This window comes from Alexandromys fortis, unplaced genomic scaffold (genome assembly GCF_014885135.2).
Source record: "Alexandromys fortis isolate MF-2015 unplaced genomic scaffold, M_Fortis_MF-2015_v1.1 scaffold_162, whole genome shotgun sequence".
NCBI lineage: Eukaryota > Metazoa > Chordata > Mammalia > Rodentia > Cricetidae > Alexandromys > Alexandromys fortis.
Genome location: NW_026068033.1, coordinates 565580 through 581314, shown reverse-complemented (window position 1 = coordinate 581314; position 15735 = coordinate 565580). Strand labels below are relative to the sequence as shown.

Here is a 15735-nt window from a genome sequence, read left to right as displayed (position 1 = left end):
AATCAGTCCCTGATAATCTCTGTGGGGTATGATTGATCACCTTGAGTATCTATGAGTTCTTATCCCCTTCCTCCCGCTGCTGGACCTGCATCCATCAAGAAGCTGTCCAACATCGATGTTTTCTGTTAGTAGTTTCCCACCCATTGGCCTCCCTCTCCCACTCTTTCTATAACCCCCACCCCGCCACTATCTTTCCCATGTTCTCAGCTGAGCCCTGTCCACTCCCTTATTCAAGCAGGGTTGATATCTGTCCATTGCTGTCATCTGCATGAAGTCTGCCTGCCTTAAGTAACATGTCCAAATAATATTTCTAAAAATGTTATTTGATGGAAATCATGTGTGGTCCAGCCAGACCCAATACTGAGCAATGTGGGGCTCATTGCTCGCCACCCCTGGGGGGGGTCACCCCTTGTGTCTGATTCTCACTGAAAAGAAGCCAGGCCCCGGTCTCCAGTCCGAAATCTTCATTTGTACTTGTTTGACTCGATTCTGTCTCTTCCATGGTTGGTCCCTCCTCAAGAGACTGTACGTTAGCGTTGAAAAGTCTAGTCATCTCGATAAGAATACATGTGTATTTTCCTCTTGCTCTTTGTTTTATTTGTTTTTTTTTTTTTTTTTTTTTAAGTGTTGGGTCTTGCTTTGTTGTTTACTGACTGCGAGCTCCTGGGGGGGCTGTTGCGGCCTTCCTGCTTTGGTCTCTTGACTAGCTGAGACTACAGACCCGGCCTTTCCCTGCTGTCTTTAGTAGGACTGTGAGCCTGGGAGGACCATGTGACCGGCTCCAGGATACTGTTCCTAGTGGAACTAGGGTGATGTCACTAGGGTGGGTTCTCTGTGACTCACTTAGCTGATGAGAGTTCTAGGTTACTTGGCTACCAATTCTCAGCCCTCTATTTCTTCCTCTCGTGCCTGCCCTTGCTGTGGTGGCCGCATAGATTCCTCCACTGATGTATGCGTGCGTTCTTTTCTTTCCCCTTTGCTTATGGAACGAAGCTGCTTGTTAGTCAGTGCCTTTTCTTTTGGACTTGTAGGTGGCCAGCTGTGTTCTGGATGTTGGTACTTTCTGAAGATTGAACTCCGAACGGTGAGTAGTTATGCCCCCTACACGCTGGCCGTGAGCCTCGAAGGACTAGCGGGGTGTTGCGAGTACACTGAAGCATTAAAAAAGCCCCCAGATCAATGTTTATGTTAATTGGTTCTCATTCCTTACCCTTCCTTCTAGACCTTTTCCTCGAGGTATTAAAAGTCCACGCAGATTCTGTATGGCCAGCACAGCTGCAGGGGTTTGTACAGTTGCCCGAGGAACAGTTCTGAGGGGACCGAAGGACTGAGACCAGCTCTCGGTGTACGCGGTCCTCTAAAGTGACCAGCGCCGCCATGATCCTATTGTCACATAAATGAGCAAGAGTTCATTCTTCAGCATCGTGGATGTTGGCGTCTCATAGCTGTTTTCAGTTGGTAAAAATGCCTCAGCACGACCCAAGACCTTAAACAATACGCACACCGCATGGGGTTGACCTCGGCTCCCCAGCTGTCTACGACAGTGGTTCTCAAACTGTGGGTCGCGACCCCTTTGGGGTTCAAATGCAGCTTCCACGGGGGTAGCATATCAGATACTGTGCATATCAGATACTTACATTACAATTCATAACAATAGCAAAATTACACTTATGAAGTAGGGATGAAATAACTTTATGCTCAGGGAAGGGGTCATCACAACATGAGGAACTGTACCAAAAGGGTCGCAGGATCAGGAAGGCTGAGAACCACTGCTCTAAGACAGGGTCTGTTTGTGTTTGCTTAGGCTGGTTTAGAACTCATTCCTTCTGCTCCCAGATCCTTGGTGTGGGGATTACAGGAGCGCTCGCTGGGAGGTCTTGATGATTCTCATTTCAGAATGTGGTTCCTCCTTCCTTGTCTGCCCCCCGCTCCCCAGCACATTCGTCCTCTGGTGTTTCTATGGTATAGATTGCATTGCTGGTGTTGCGGAACGGTGCCGTCATGTGTCCTACTGTCCTCCAGTGTTTTTATAGAGATATGATCAGATTCCGTTCCAGCCAGGCATGGTGACACATACTGAGCTCCAGGGACTCAGGAAGGGGAATGGAAGGATTCCTTGGCTTCAGGAGTTCAGGGCGAGTGTGGGAAACAGGTGTGCAACTATGTCGAATGAATGAGTAAAAACGGGGGGGGGGGGCAAGAATGTCGCGTAGGCCGGGTGGTGGTGGCGCACGCCTTTAATCCCAGCACTTGGGAGGCGGAGGCAGAGGCAGGCGGATCTTCGTGAGTTTGAGACCACCCTGGTCTACAAAAGCTAGTTCCAGGACAGGCTCCAAAACCACAGAGAAACCCTGTCTCGAAAAACCAAAAAAAGAAAAAAGAAAAAGAATGTCGCGTAGACTGTAGTGTAATACAGTCCCTTCTTAATCATTAATAATGATTGATAGGCACTGCCAGCCCATCGTCCATCACTGGAGCTCCTATCAGCTCCACATGGCTATATAGCCATTGATGATCTGGAATTGATCATCGGTGTGATCTTTTCTTCAGAGTAACATAGAGATGGGAATTGGGTCCTGCCATTTGTACGTTATTAACTGGTTCTCTAATGAAGAACTGAGATCAGTTTTTCTTTATTTGATTGTGTGTGTGTGTGTGTATGGTCCCAGGACAACTTGCAGGATTTGAAAGAAAGAAAGGAGCAGAGTCGCGGAGAGCTATCGGAACTGCTATGAGGACCTTGCAGGTGATGGATCGGGTGAGAAGCAGACAGACTTTAGGTTCATTTTGAGGGAGATTTTGAGGCTTCGCTCTGCATGGGGCAGAGCAGACCTGGGCCCTTCTGGCCAGTCAGCTGGTAGAAATTGATTGGTGGAGAAGTTGTAGGTTGAAATGTTCCCTGGTGGACCAGTGTGCTGGCTAGTGTGCCAACTTGCCATGGTCATCTGACAGGAGGGAGCCTCCACTGAGAAAATGCCTCCACTGAGAAAATGCCTCCGCTGAGAAAATGCCTCTGCTGAGAAAATGCCTCCGCTGAGAAAATGCCTCCGTAAGATTGCACGGAAGCTTGTAGAGCATTTTCTTAATTAGTAGTGATTGATGAGGAAGGGCCCAACCCATTGGTAGGGCCATCCCTGGTCTAGTGGTCCTGGGTTCTATGAGAAAGCAGGCCAAGAAAACCGTGGGAAGCAAGCCAGTAAGCAGCTCCCCTCCATGGCCTCTGCATCAGCTCCTGCCTCCAGGATCCTGCCCTGCTGGAGTTTCTGTCCTGACTTCCTCAGTGATGAACAGTGTTATGAAGTGTAAACCCAATAAACACTTTCCTTCCCAGGTTGCATTTGGTTATGGTGTTTCTTGCAACAGTAGTAACCCTAACTAAGTCAACTAGTGTTTTTCTTTGGGAGATGGAGGCAGGAGGATCAGGAGTTCCTCAGTTACATAGCGGTACTGAGACCAGTGCGGGTGTGAGAATGCTCTGCTTTAAGAAACGATAACAAACTGACCACCATCTCCAGACTGCACCTAGTACAGGGCAGAGGCTGTGGGACTGATGGTCACGTGGGACCACAGATGACGGCAACTGGACAGCAAGCAACACAGAAGAGGCGGTTGGGGGGCTGTGTTTTCAGTCAGGTCTGGTGGTTGAACTTTTGGGTGTGGAGGCCCAACTGTAGCTCAAACGAAGTACAGTTCAGCAATGCCAGGTTCATGTTAGTCATGGCATTTGAACTCTGTGGATGGCAGAGGCTAACAGTCTGCCTGGCAAGGAGGTCAAGCCTTGAGGTCTTATCTCACTGACTTCCTTAGGATAAGACCTTCTTTCCTCTTCCATATGAACGTGCATTATTGTGTGACTTACTTTATCGTCTTGTGCTAAGGGCTTTCAAAATAAAGAGACTTGGACTCTTCCTCCTAAATGTGGTTCAGCTCACTTTTCCTAAGATAGCCTCCCTATCTTCTCGCCATATTGTTAAATTATTATGGATGGCTGTGGAATTCTTTATGTGAGAATAATGAAGCAGATTTAAAATATAAAAGACTTTTCATTCTTAATTGCATCTTAATGCAATAAAAACCATAGTGATTATTAAAAAATGGCAGAAGAAAAGAATTAAAATAGTAGAATTGCTTAGCAAAGATTCCGTTTCATAATGCATTTCTATATAATTGGTATCATAATGTGTAATTAACAGTCTTCCTTTGAAGTATGAAGCTGAAGCTTGGGCGGAGCGGGGGGGGGGGGGGAGCTCGTAGGACCTGGTGCTGTTTAAATCCGTTCCTTAAACGGATCCGCTCCTTAAAGGTTGGGTGACCGGAGCAGGTCAGAAGCGAGCACAAACTGGGCAGAACTGGCTGGAAGGAACCATTTCTCTGGCTCATTCCTTTGGGCATTCTTTCCTGCCACCATTCGGTCCATGCAGGCTCCTCCTTGGGAGAGGTGGTGGTGAAGTGATTGAGCTGGTTGGGTGGGCGCTCTTTGTCACCCCTTGGTCCTCAAGTGCCTCAGTGCCAGCCCATGGGGGAAGTTGATGCCACAGGAAGCCAACTGGAGCCCCGTAGGAGTGAGGAAAGACATTCCTGCTTCAGAATTCAAGGGTCTTCTCTGGAAATAGGATCTAATAGCCCCCGAATTCTCCTCTAAATCACCTCTAAATTCATCAGTGGCATCATTTTTCTCCTTTGAATGGCTTTGACCAGGTCCTCCTGCCTCAGCTCCTCGAGAGCTGGTATTATGGTTATGCTCCGCTGTGCTTCTTAATATTAGTGATGACGGAGCTAAGGCTGGAGTGAGGGTTTAGCAGGTAATAGCACTTGCTTCCACAGAGGACTGGGGTTTGGTCCCCAGTTCTAGCCCCAGTTCTCCAGTTGCAGGGAATCTGATGCCTCTTCTCGCCTCCTTGGCAACAGTAACCGTACGGTGCAGATACACACATGCAGGCAGAAACTCGTACATGTCAAATAAAAATAAATAAATCTTAAAACCAAAGATGATGGGACCGAGCTGAGACCCAGGAGCTGTGGTGCTCCTGAGTTATGCGAAGCGTTGGAGCAGGGTGTGGCAGGGTGTTTGTGGGGATTATCTGTGGCTCTGTTTTCCGTGAAGGGTGACGGTGTGAGAATGCTGTTTCTTCCATCTTCCCTTTGCTTGAGTCTCAGTAGAACAGGCTGGTATTTCAGGCTTAGGAAGGGTTTGCTGGCAGCAGTTTTTAAATTACATTTTATTATTTATTCATTTGTGTGTGTGTGTATATGTGTGTGTGTGTGTGTGTGTGTGTGTGCGTGCACATGCACAACCTGCTGGAGTCTGTTCTCTCTTTCTCATGACAGGGTGTCACTATATAGCTATGGCTGTCCTGGAACTCACTATGTAGACTAGGCTGATCTCGAACTCACAGAGATCCACTTGACTCTGCCTCCCAAGTGCTGGGATTAAAGGTGCGCACTACTATGCCTGACCTTGTAGTCTGTACTCTTACCTGGGTCCTGTAGATCAAACTCTGACCATCAGGGTGATAGCAGGCACCTTTAGTTGCTAAGACATTCACCAGCCCCAATCACAATAATGTAAAAAAGGATTAACGTGTGTGTGTGTGTGTGTGTGTGTGTGTGTGTGTGTGTGCGCGCCTGCCTGTGTGCAGGAGCCCACAGATTCTAGGAGTGGGTTTCAGATGCCCTGTAGCTGAACTTGCAGGCAGTTGTGAGCTGCTGGACATAAATTCTGGGAACAAACAGGATCCTTTGCAAGGGCGGTCCACACTCTTAACGACTCAGCCATCTCTCCAGCTCACTCTGCAAAAGTTGTTTTTAAAGAGATGGAAGAGAAAATAAGGGCCAGAGAAGTCCTTATAACCTGCATGGAGTTCAAGGTGAAGAAGAGGAATTGCAGGAACAATATTGCAGTGGGAAGGGAGGATGAAGGACACCAAAGCAAACACAGCCTTGGATCTTGTTAGGACCCTGACTTGGTGAGGGGAGGGAAGGTGTTGAAAGAGCAGTAACCAGCTTCGGCGACATGCGAAAGGCAAACACCTGTAAAAGTGTTGGGATTATGAATATGAAAAGTACGCCCCACTGATGTATTTGTAAAGGACACAGCAGGATGCTTGAGATAGTCATCAGAGCAATAGTGCCGCCTGGGAGTACAGGGAATTGCTGCTGGATTGTGGGTACATGCTGATTGTGTACCCATCCTACAAGCCTTCCCGAAGAACGGGGAGTGCTGGCGCACACCCGTAACCTCAGTACTTGGCAGGCGGAGGCAGGAGGATTTGTGAATTTGAAACCAGACTGGGCTGCAGAGAACAAGACTCTGTCTTAAGAAATGGGACAAAGTAGGCCGGGTGGTGGTGCACGCACTGTGGAGGCAAAAGCAGGCGGATCTTTGTGAGTTCAAGGCCAGCCCGGTCTACAGAGTCAGTTCCAGGATAGGTTCCAAAGCTGCACAGAGAAACCCTGTCTCAAAAAGACCATAAAGAAAGAAAGAGAGAGAGAAAGAGAGGGAGGAAGGGAGGGAAGAAGGAAGGGGGGGAATGGGGAGAGAGAGAGAGAGAAAGGAAGAAAGAGAGAAAGAGAGAAAGACATTTATTTATTTGAATAGAACAAGGGTTTTATTTAAAATCTGAAAGTTAGTCACCTGAAATAAACCATGATCTTTGCAATTTAAGGAAGCAGCAAGAGGAATTTGCCAGCCTCTTACAAGAGACATTTCCAAGCCCAGCAGATGCTTCTCTGTTTCCCCAGGAAAGTCCCTCTGGCCTGAGTGACTGACACGGTTCAGTATCACGTTCTCCCCAGAACATGATCTCAGCTGTCTTGTCTCGTCTTTCCTTTGAGTCAGGTTGCAATTCAGTGTCTCTGCCTCTCCAGGTCTCTCATCAGCTGCATCTCTTCCTGCTCCCATGCCCCTGTGGTTCTCCTTTTCTGAATTCCAGGTGCTGGCCGACTTAGACCTAAAGACGTTCTTCGTGTTAGAGCCCTCAAGGTCACAAGAATTGGATTATTCAGCCATGTGTAGACTTGGCCAACTTCTGTATGCATCATATATTGCACAGATATATTTATAAACATACATTAAAATTCAGAACCTTAAAAATTTATAATAAGATGATTACTAAATCAGAAGTGTGTCACTGTGACCTAAGTCACAAAATCCTCCTCTCCTTGTGCCAACCATGCCTGTGGCGAGGTACCCCAGATGGGAACAGCTTGATGCACGACCAGGATCATGGTGACTGTGGCCTGGTTGAATGGCTGTGCCTGCTGCTCTGGGCCTGATTGATTCTCACCTTGCGGCCTCCCATCACTCCCGGAGTGATGCAGATGCTGGGGCCTGCCCTGGTGTAGGACCTCCCAACCATGGCCATTCTGAGTTTTACTGTTTTACCTCTGGCTCCTCATTCAGCTTCTTAAATTGACTGCTGGATGGCTTGGGTGTTGTTTCTATTGTCCGAGTTTTCCAGGGACTCTCTTGATGGACATTTAAGGAGGGAAGAGCTCCCCTGGCTCCTCCGTGGTTCAGTGGCGGTTTCCTGTTTCACACCGCTAGGTATTAAATCTAAGTTCTTGCATATGCTAGGCAAGCCCTACCACGGAGCTACATCCTCAGCTTTCTTTTGCCTTATTTTTTAAGTTCTGAGGCAGTCTCATTGGGTTTCCCAGGCTAAGTTAGAGCTTACTTTCTAGCCCAGGCTGGCTTTTACCCCATGACTCTGTTTTAGTATCTAGGACATAGGTCTGTCCCTTGAGGCCCGACTAGGTCTTTCCCTCTGTGCTTACGCTGCCATAGAGAACTTAGGTCTAGGCGGGAGGCAGGCCTTTAAAGTGGCAAGAGTGGCTGTGGCTGAGGACCTGCTTCTGTAGAAAGCCAGTGGGTCATTTCCAGGAAGTGCCTTCGTCCCGGTTTCTGTTGGGACAGAAGAACAAGGTACTATGTTAATGATGGAGATTTGGAGTGGGTGGCTCCTTTGAAACAAAGGCATGTGTGGGGAGCCCAGCTATGGCAAGATAAAGAAGTGTCTTCTGTGTTCTAGGGAGGATCAGTGTTGAATCTTGACCTTGTCTAGTGGCTGACAGTGGGCATCAGTATTCTTGGAAGCCTGTTACCAGAGATGACTCGTTCATTTCCCAGCCGCCCAAATCTGAATAATCACACAGAAACTATATTAATTCCAACACCATTTGGCCAATGGTTCACACATATTTCTAGCTAGCTTTTATATCTCAACCTATTTCTATTAATCTGTGTATTGCCACGAGGCTGTGGCCTACTGGAAAGGTTCTAGCGGCGTCTTTCTCCTTCGGCAGCTACATGGCAGTTCTTTGACTCTGCCTACTCTCTCTCTATATCTCTGCTCGGACTTCCCACCTGGCTTTACTCTGCTAAGCCACTGGCTGAAACAACTTCTTTATTAACGAGGGGAATCCCACGTCAGAAGAAGGCAGTCCTGTTTCCCATCACCCCTCGTGGTCTCTGCTGCTGCCCTCCTGATCTCTCAGCAGCTGTAGTTACCTGCAGGAGATCCACACAAGACTGGGCCGATTCATGGTTCCTTATGGAAGGGATATAGCAGTTGGTTGGGGAGACTCAGAAGGCCCTTCCTTCTCAAAGATAGATGTTAAAACTTACTGGGGGAGGGCTCCTAAGGCACACCTCTCCCAGAGAATAGTTAACAATTACTGGGGTACCCCTCTTCCCTCAGGATCTGTGCCGTTAATAGTTATTGGGAGAGCTATTTTCTTCAGTGGTATACCCACTTGTAAGTTGTCCATGGCCCTATGAGGAACCAAATTACATTTATTTGTCTACCTGAATTGGATGTAATCACTTGTCTGTCACTGGTGCCCTGTCTTCCCAGGAAAAGTTCACACCACAGGGAAGAAGGTGTCCTGCAAAGACTCCCAGCACCCCCGATTCTCTGTCTTCTGCCTGCCAGACGCTTGACTTTCTGCTTGATTGGATTTTGCCTGGATGTGAAATGCGTGCATCAATTTGGCGACTATAGGAGCTCTCATCTGCATGATGAATTGCCTTGCTCCAAACTTGGTCTCACCCAAGCAAGAAGAGGGAGTTGTGGGAACATGCAGTATTTTTCTTACTGGCAGAGATGACCAGCAGCCAGCTCAAAAACAAAGAAGGACAAAGTCAAAATAACTTCTATGTTTTGAGCACCTGCATGTTCCTGGCTTTATGATACTTCCCTGTCTGTCATAGTTAATTTTTATGAATTTGACACAGTCCTAGGCGTAGCTGGGAAGAGGGAACATCAGTTAAGGAGTTGCTCCGTCAGATTTGCCTGTGGGCATCTTTCTGATTGTTGATTGATGAGGAAGGACCCAGCTCACTGTGGGCAGTGCTGCCCCAGGCAGGTAGGCCTGGGCTGTCTAAGAAAGACAATTGTGCAAACCAGGGGAAACAAGCCAGCAGACAGTGTTTCTCTGTGGTCTCTCTCTGCTTTGGTTCCCGTTTCAGCTTCTCTCAATAGGGGACTGTAAGCCAAATGGTGATGGTTTGAAATAAAATGACTCCCAGAGGGAGTGGCACTATTGGAAAGTGGCTTGTTCAAGTAGGTGTGACCTTGCTGGAGGAAGTGTGCCACTGTGTGGGTGGGCTTTGAGATCTTCCACGCTCACGTGACTCCCGGTGTAGCACACAGTTCACTTCCTGTTGCCTGTGGATCCAGATGTGGAAAGAACTCTCAGCTCCTTCTCCAGCACCACGTCTGCCTGCTTGTTGCCATGATGATAGTGGACTACACCTCTGAACCTGTAAGCCAGCCCCGATGAAATAGTTTCTTTTATAATAGTTGCTGTGATCACGGTGTCTCTTCACAATAGAAACCCTAAGACACAAATAACCCCTTTCTTCTCAAATTGGTTTTGGTCAGTGTTTTATCACAGCAATAGAAATCAGACTGATACAGTACCCATTGTATTACTTATTCCCCGGAGCTAGTTTAGCTATTATAAGAGTGATATTTCAAGTAGGAACATAGACACTGGGGAGTGGTCACGGGGAAGTGTCCTCAGAAGTGGATCCTGGGTACTCAGGTTGGTAGAGCTGGACTCTGACTCCACTGTTCCTGGGCAGAATTTGAGGACTTGCCAGCCTGTTAGACAAAAATAGCCATGGATGTGTGTGGTGTCAAGAGTGCTTGCTTACAGGACGTCTCCGTGGCCAGCTCCTTTCCTAGGCTTTTCCCCTGCACTGCTGACTTGGACTCTGTCCTCTCGTCTCGGCCAGTGTGGATGTGTTAGCTGTGGCTGCTATAATCACACGCTGTCAGTGGGACCTAGCACACACGGAGTGCCCTGATAGTATTTTATGTGTCCACCTCTCTGGCCACAGGGTGTCCAGACATTTGACCAACCGTTCTGGGTATTCTCCAAGAATGTTTCTGGATGAGATATAATAACAGAGGTGAGAGAGGCAGAAGATTGCTGTCCCCAGTATGAAGGGCTCATGCAGTCGTTTGGAGACCTGAACAAAATCAGTGGCTCACACCCCCTCAGTAGGCGGGTGTCCCCAGCGTGAGTGTGTTTGGCCTTGGACTCTCCAGGTCTGCAGTTTGCTCAGTGCAGATCTTCAGACATGTCAGACTATGTAGGATCATGATGCTGTACATGTGCTGTGGGGGTGTGTCTGTATGTCGGTGGTAGGTCCTCTCCTCTCGAGGACCCTGATAGTGCTCACTCTGGGTGATGGCGCATCTACTCATTCTTAGCTTGGGATTGTCTGACCCAGTGTTCCTGAGGGCACTGCAGGAATTTCCATTGGCTCTCACTGCTCAGGCATCCGTGAACTCAGATTCTCATCTTCCTCCTCTGGTTCTAATCCTTGTTCAGTGACACCAGGAAGATTTCTTAGTATTTCTCTACTTTCTTTGTTTTTTTTTTTTCCCTCTTTCCCTGTACCCCACTCCCTACTTTTCTTGTTTTATTTTGAATTTAAAGTATTTCTAATAATCATAGTTCATAAACGTAAGCGTGGGAGTGGCAGAAATGGTTCTGTGGACAATGGTTCTGGGCCAGCATGAAGACCTGGGTGTGGGTCCCCACTCTCTGTGTTAAAATCCAGGTGTGTGAACATGTGCTAGTCACACCTGGGGGGCAGAGACAGGAGGATCCTGGGGAATTTGCTGACCAGAAAGTCTAGCTGGATTGATGAACTGACTTTTGGTGAGAGACTTTGTCCCAAAAAACTGATGTGCCAGGCTAATAGAGGGAGACACGTGACATCAAATGCTAGCCTTTGCACATGTGTGCACAGTGCACATGTATTACACACTCATGTGACCACATCCACCACATCCCCGGATCACACTCATGAAATGTAACGATAGCATTGATATCCTTATCACAATGGCCACTGCTCTCACTAACCCTCTTCAGAATCTCCAGCCACGGGATTTTCTTACAATTAAATATCTTTCTTTAACTACCAGTTTTATAGACTTGTGTGTGTGTGTGTTTGAAACAGGCTGTTTCTCTGTGTAACGGCCTTGACTATCCTTGAACTCCCTTTGTAGACCAGACTGACCTCGAACTCACAGAGATTCACCTGCCTCTGCCTCCTGCGTGCTGGGATTAAAGACATCTGGCTACAAATCCATATTTTCTAGTATTACTCTTTGTCTCTAATTTCCTTCTGGGTCTTTGCGTTTGCTCCTTGTTTCTGATCATGATGCACAGCGTGCCTGTCTCATTCTCTCTTAACAGCTTTGGGGGGGCTGTCTCACACGGTTCTCCCACTGTTGTGGGGCCTTACTTCTCCATGTTCTATTGGGGACACTCTGTGGCATGCTCTGTCCTCAGCCGTGGGGGTACATTTTCACGCCCTTAGTGGGTGTCCAAGATCACACCGGTTCTGATTTTTTTACCTAGGCTATGTTTTTATTCTATGCCCGCACATCTAACCTGATGTTGAATATGTAAATTAGGCTGGGTGAGCAATTGACCTCAGATCTGAGCGGCTTCCGCATATGCATGTTTTCTTCCCGTAGTCAACAACGTCAGTCCTTTCACTCAGAGGAAGCCTCGCTCAGTTTGTTGGGAACGCCTTTGCTTTTGTGCTTTGCTGCCGCTGTTAAGGCCTGCAGAGTAGCATGGCGCTGTGGACTGTGACCGCTGTTCTGATAACTAGGCAAGATTCTCAGGGACTACTGGGTGAGTGGCATATACAGTGCAAGTTACTTATTGACGGGATGTCCCGTTTAGTATTTTTGGACCATGGTTGACTGTAGGATTCTGGAGCCATGAAAGGCAAAACATCAGTGGGAGAGGATTTCTGTGAGCCTTTCTTAATTCCTTTGCCGTCTCTATGTCTTTCTATCCATGTTTAATCATGGCCTGGTTTTCTCGGTAACGTCCATAAATACTGCGTTTGCCTGTTTAGTTCGTGGCGAAATGATTAGGAAAGGCGTCCTGTGGAGGCTCAGCATTCTCCCCAGAAGCGACCACTAGTGAACCTGCTCCCACTGATGTGATCAGGCTGCTTGTGTCTGGAGTGGATGTCTGAGCCAGGAGGCCCCTTTAACCAGAACTTAGCAGCACTAGACAGCCGCCAGAGGGTTCATTTCTTTCTCAGCTACAGGAATTTCAGCGGATGGTGGGGTTATTACCACAAAACCATGAAATCAACATCCAACAAACCCAAGCCCCAAATAGAAGCTGTAACACGAAGTCTGAAAACCCAGGGACAGAAACTGGGGTTCAACCTGAGGACCAGAAAGCAAGGCAGTCAAGCCACTAGAGAGGAGTCTCACCTCTGCCAAGGCTGGGTGACCACAGACTAAACTGACTGAGCATCTCTCTCTCTCTCCTTCCATTTTTTATTCCCTCTAGTGCTGGGATTGAAGGTGTGAGCCTCCAGCACCTGGATTTATTTCTGCATTGATCTTATGTAGCCCAGGGTGGCCTTCAACTCTCAGAGATCCATCTGCCTCTGTCTCCCAAATCCTGGGATCAAAGATGTCTGTCACCATTACCTGATGTCTAGTGACTTTAATTTTGACTCTGGTCTTTAAGCAAGATTTATTTATTAAGATACAAAAAATATTCCACTGTAGGAGACGATGAAATCCTGTTTGCCTTTCTTTATCTTGATGGCCCTTATTTCTCTAGGTCTGAGAGGCCCGACTATTAGAATTCAGTAGACACATTTCAACTCAAGAGGTAAGGGATGGTGATCTTAAATTACTCTTTGGGTTTTACAAGGAATTGGGATATTCTGGGTTTCTTAGGAGAGCTTTGGGTGATGCCACAGTGGCCTGAGATTTTGGCCAGATGGCCTGTGATGGAAGTGGTATTTGCTGTGATGAAACAGTAATCTGCAGTCACTAAAGATGTGTGTCTCTTGTGTCGGAATCACAGACAACGTTATGGATAGCTAGGGGCTGTTTAAAACTGTTTTTTTTTTTTTGGTTTTTCGAGACAGGGTTTCTCTGTGGCTTTGGAGCCTGTCCTGGAACTAGCTCTGTAGACCAGGCTGGTCTCGAACTCACAGAGATCCGCCTGCCTCTGCCTCCCGAGTGCTGGGATTAAAGGCGTGAGCCACCATCGCCCGGCTTGTTTAAAACTTTTAAGACTTGCCAAATTATCTATTATAAATTTGTACTTTACGTGAAGGGGCCCTTAAGAGCGAGCCCTACTCTCTCTTCAGCAAAATAAAGGGAATATAATATCAGTAAAAGTTAAAGAACATTTTAGAAGCTGGGTGGTGGAGCACAACTTTAATCCATCTACTTGCAAGGCAGACACAGGCAGATCTCTGTGAGTTAAAGGTCAGCCTGGTCTACTGAGCCAGTTCCAAGACAGCCAAGGCTTCCTGAAGAAGCCCTGTCTCAGAAAACAACACCCTTCCACCACACAAACACCAGTTTAGAAGACTCTTCAATCTCCAGTAAACACTCTCCAGAATCCTAAAGCCAATAGTGCCTTAGTGATAAAGTTATTCTGAATTCTTTTTCTTTTAATTTTTTTATTTTTTGGTTTTTTTGTTACAGGGTTTCTCTGTGAAATAGGCTGTCCCGGAACTAGCTCTTGTAGACCAGGCTGTCCTTGAACTCACAGAGATCAGCTTGCCTCTGCCCCCCCACCCCCAGTGCTGGGATTAAAGGCGCGCGCCACCACTGCCTGGCTCACGATTCTTCCTTTATTAGAAAACAGCAAAAATACACAACAAATAAATATTCCCCCGTCACTAAAATAGAAGTTAGGGCTCGGGGTTTTAATATCTTGGTTGAGGTTGAGATTTACGTATTGATGCGGACCTTTTTTTTATTAGTGTGTGACATTTGAGGCTTCCTTCCCGCAGTTGGTGACATTTCCCACAGAAACACGCCCTGCTCCTGGCTGATCTTGAAGTCGCCCACCCATAGCAGCTTGGCTGTCCGAGTGCTTCACTGCTTCTCAGAGCAGCACGCCGAGCTGGTGGTGGTGTGGGGGTTTAGTTGCCGGCCCCTTGAGTGGACTCCCCATCACTGACGTGATGACGCCGAGCCCAGTATCGCTTCCTCAGGCTGACAGATAGTGACTTAGTGCTTTAAGAGGAGATAAAAATGTGAAGTTAATATTATAGTAATTAGTCATTTTTACCGCTTTTTTTTTTCTCTTAAATCCCCAGAGCGTGAGTATGGAATTTGTCAGACGGGAACTTCTCAGCCATTACTGTTCCTTGAGAGCTGTCATTCCTTCTTTGAAATATTATTCAATAAGAGTGGGTAGACATCTTAGTGGAATTTTATTGATGTATTTTAAAGCAGGAATCTGCTTTCCTGGGTGGATGCGGACTCGTTTGGGCGCGTGCGGATGAAGCGGCTTTAGGGCCGCCACTCACGAGTGCAGTGGAAGTGTGGGCTGGCTGCTGCCGTGCTTCAGGGGACCGCTGTGGTTCAGTGCTGTTCATCGAAACTCAGGTCTGGCTGCCGGGAGCAGCAGAGGTTAGACCTGACTTTCCTGACGGTTCCCATGTCTGAAACCTCATCAGTTTGGATTCTTCTGGCTGTTTTCACTGGAGGGTCCAAGGACGAGCGGCTTAGAGAGCCTGCGGTTTGGCCTTGGCTTCCTTTTGGCTTGTGGGAGGCTGCATCCCGTGAGGTCCAGCTTTTATGAAATCTCTTCTAAATGACTTGAATGAGAGCCAGCGCCGTCTGATGTTTTCTATTATGTAACCAGTCAGATTTATGTTGCATACAATGAATTTCAAATCCCAGTTTTTAGGGGATTTCAAAGGGGATAGGGATGCTCTTAGCTTCCTGGGGAACGAACGTTTGGAAAGGCTATGTAGCTCAAGGCTCATTATAGAAACCGCAGCTGTAAAATGTGATTGTTTGAAAACTGATGGACCGCAGGGTCTGATCTCTGGGGGTGCCTGTTGCAGTAGTATTTGGGGGTGGGTCAGGTGACTCCTTTTTGTTTCATGTATTTATTATGCTGTGTACGTGTGTGCATATGTGTCTGTGCATGTATATATGTACATACCAGTGCGTGCCAGGGGCAGCATGTAGGTTCCCAGGTCAACTTTGAGGAGTCAGTTCTCTCCTTTCACCCTGTGGGATTGGTCATCAGGTGTCACAGAAGCAGCTTGCCCACCAGCCATTTCTCCAGCTTAGGTGTGATTTCTTCTTTAAAAAAATTTTTTTCAATCTTCTGTGCATTGGTGTTTTGCCTGTGTAAGAACTATAGTTATAGACAGTTGTGAGCTGCTATGTGGTTGCTGGGAATTGAACCCGGGTCCTC

General features: G+C 47.4%; 1 protein-coding gene across 3 annotated transcripts in view; it reads left to right on the top strand.

Moving 5' to 3' along the window:
- Positions 1 to 15735, top strand: part of Tiam1 (TIAM Rac1 associated GEF 1) — a 339898-nt gene that overhangs the window by 74085 nt on the left and 250078 nt on the right. The window contains exon 2 of one of the 3 annotated variants that reach the window (XM_050164762.1): positions 1032 to 1084. The exons of 1 other annotated variant lie outside the window; for it this stretch is intronic. The gene's annotated coding sequence lies outside the window, so the exon portion shown is untranslated. Of the gene's footprint in view, positions 1 to 1031; positions 1085 to 9672; positions 9766 to 15735 lie in introns of those variants that run through there. One more of the 3 variants, XM_050164765.1, reaches the window with a different exon arrangement.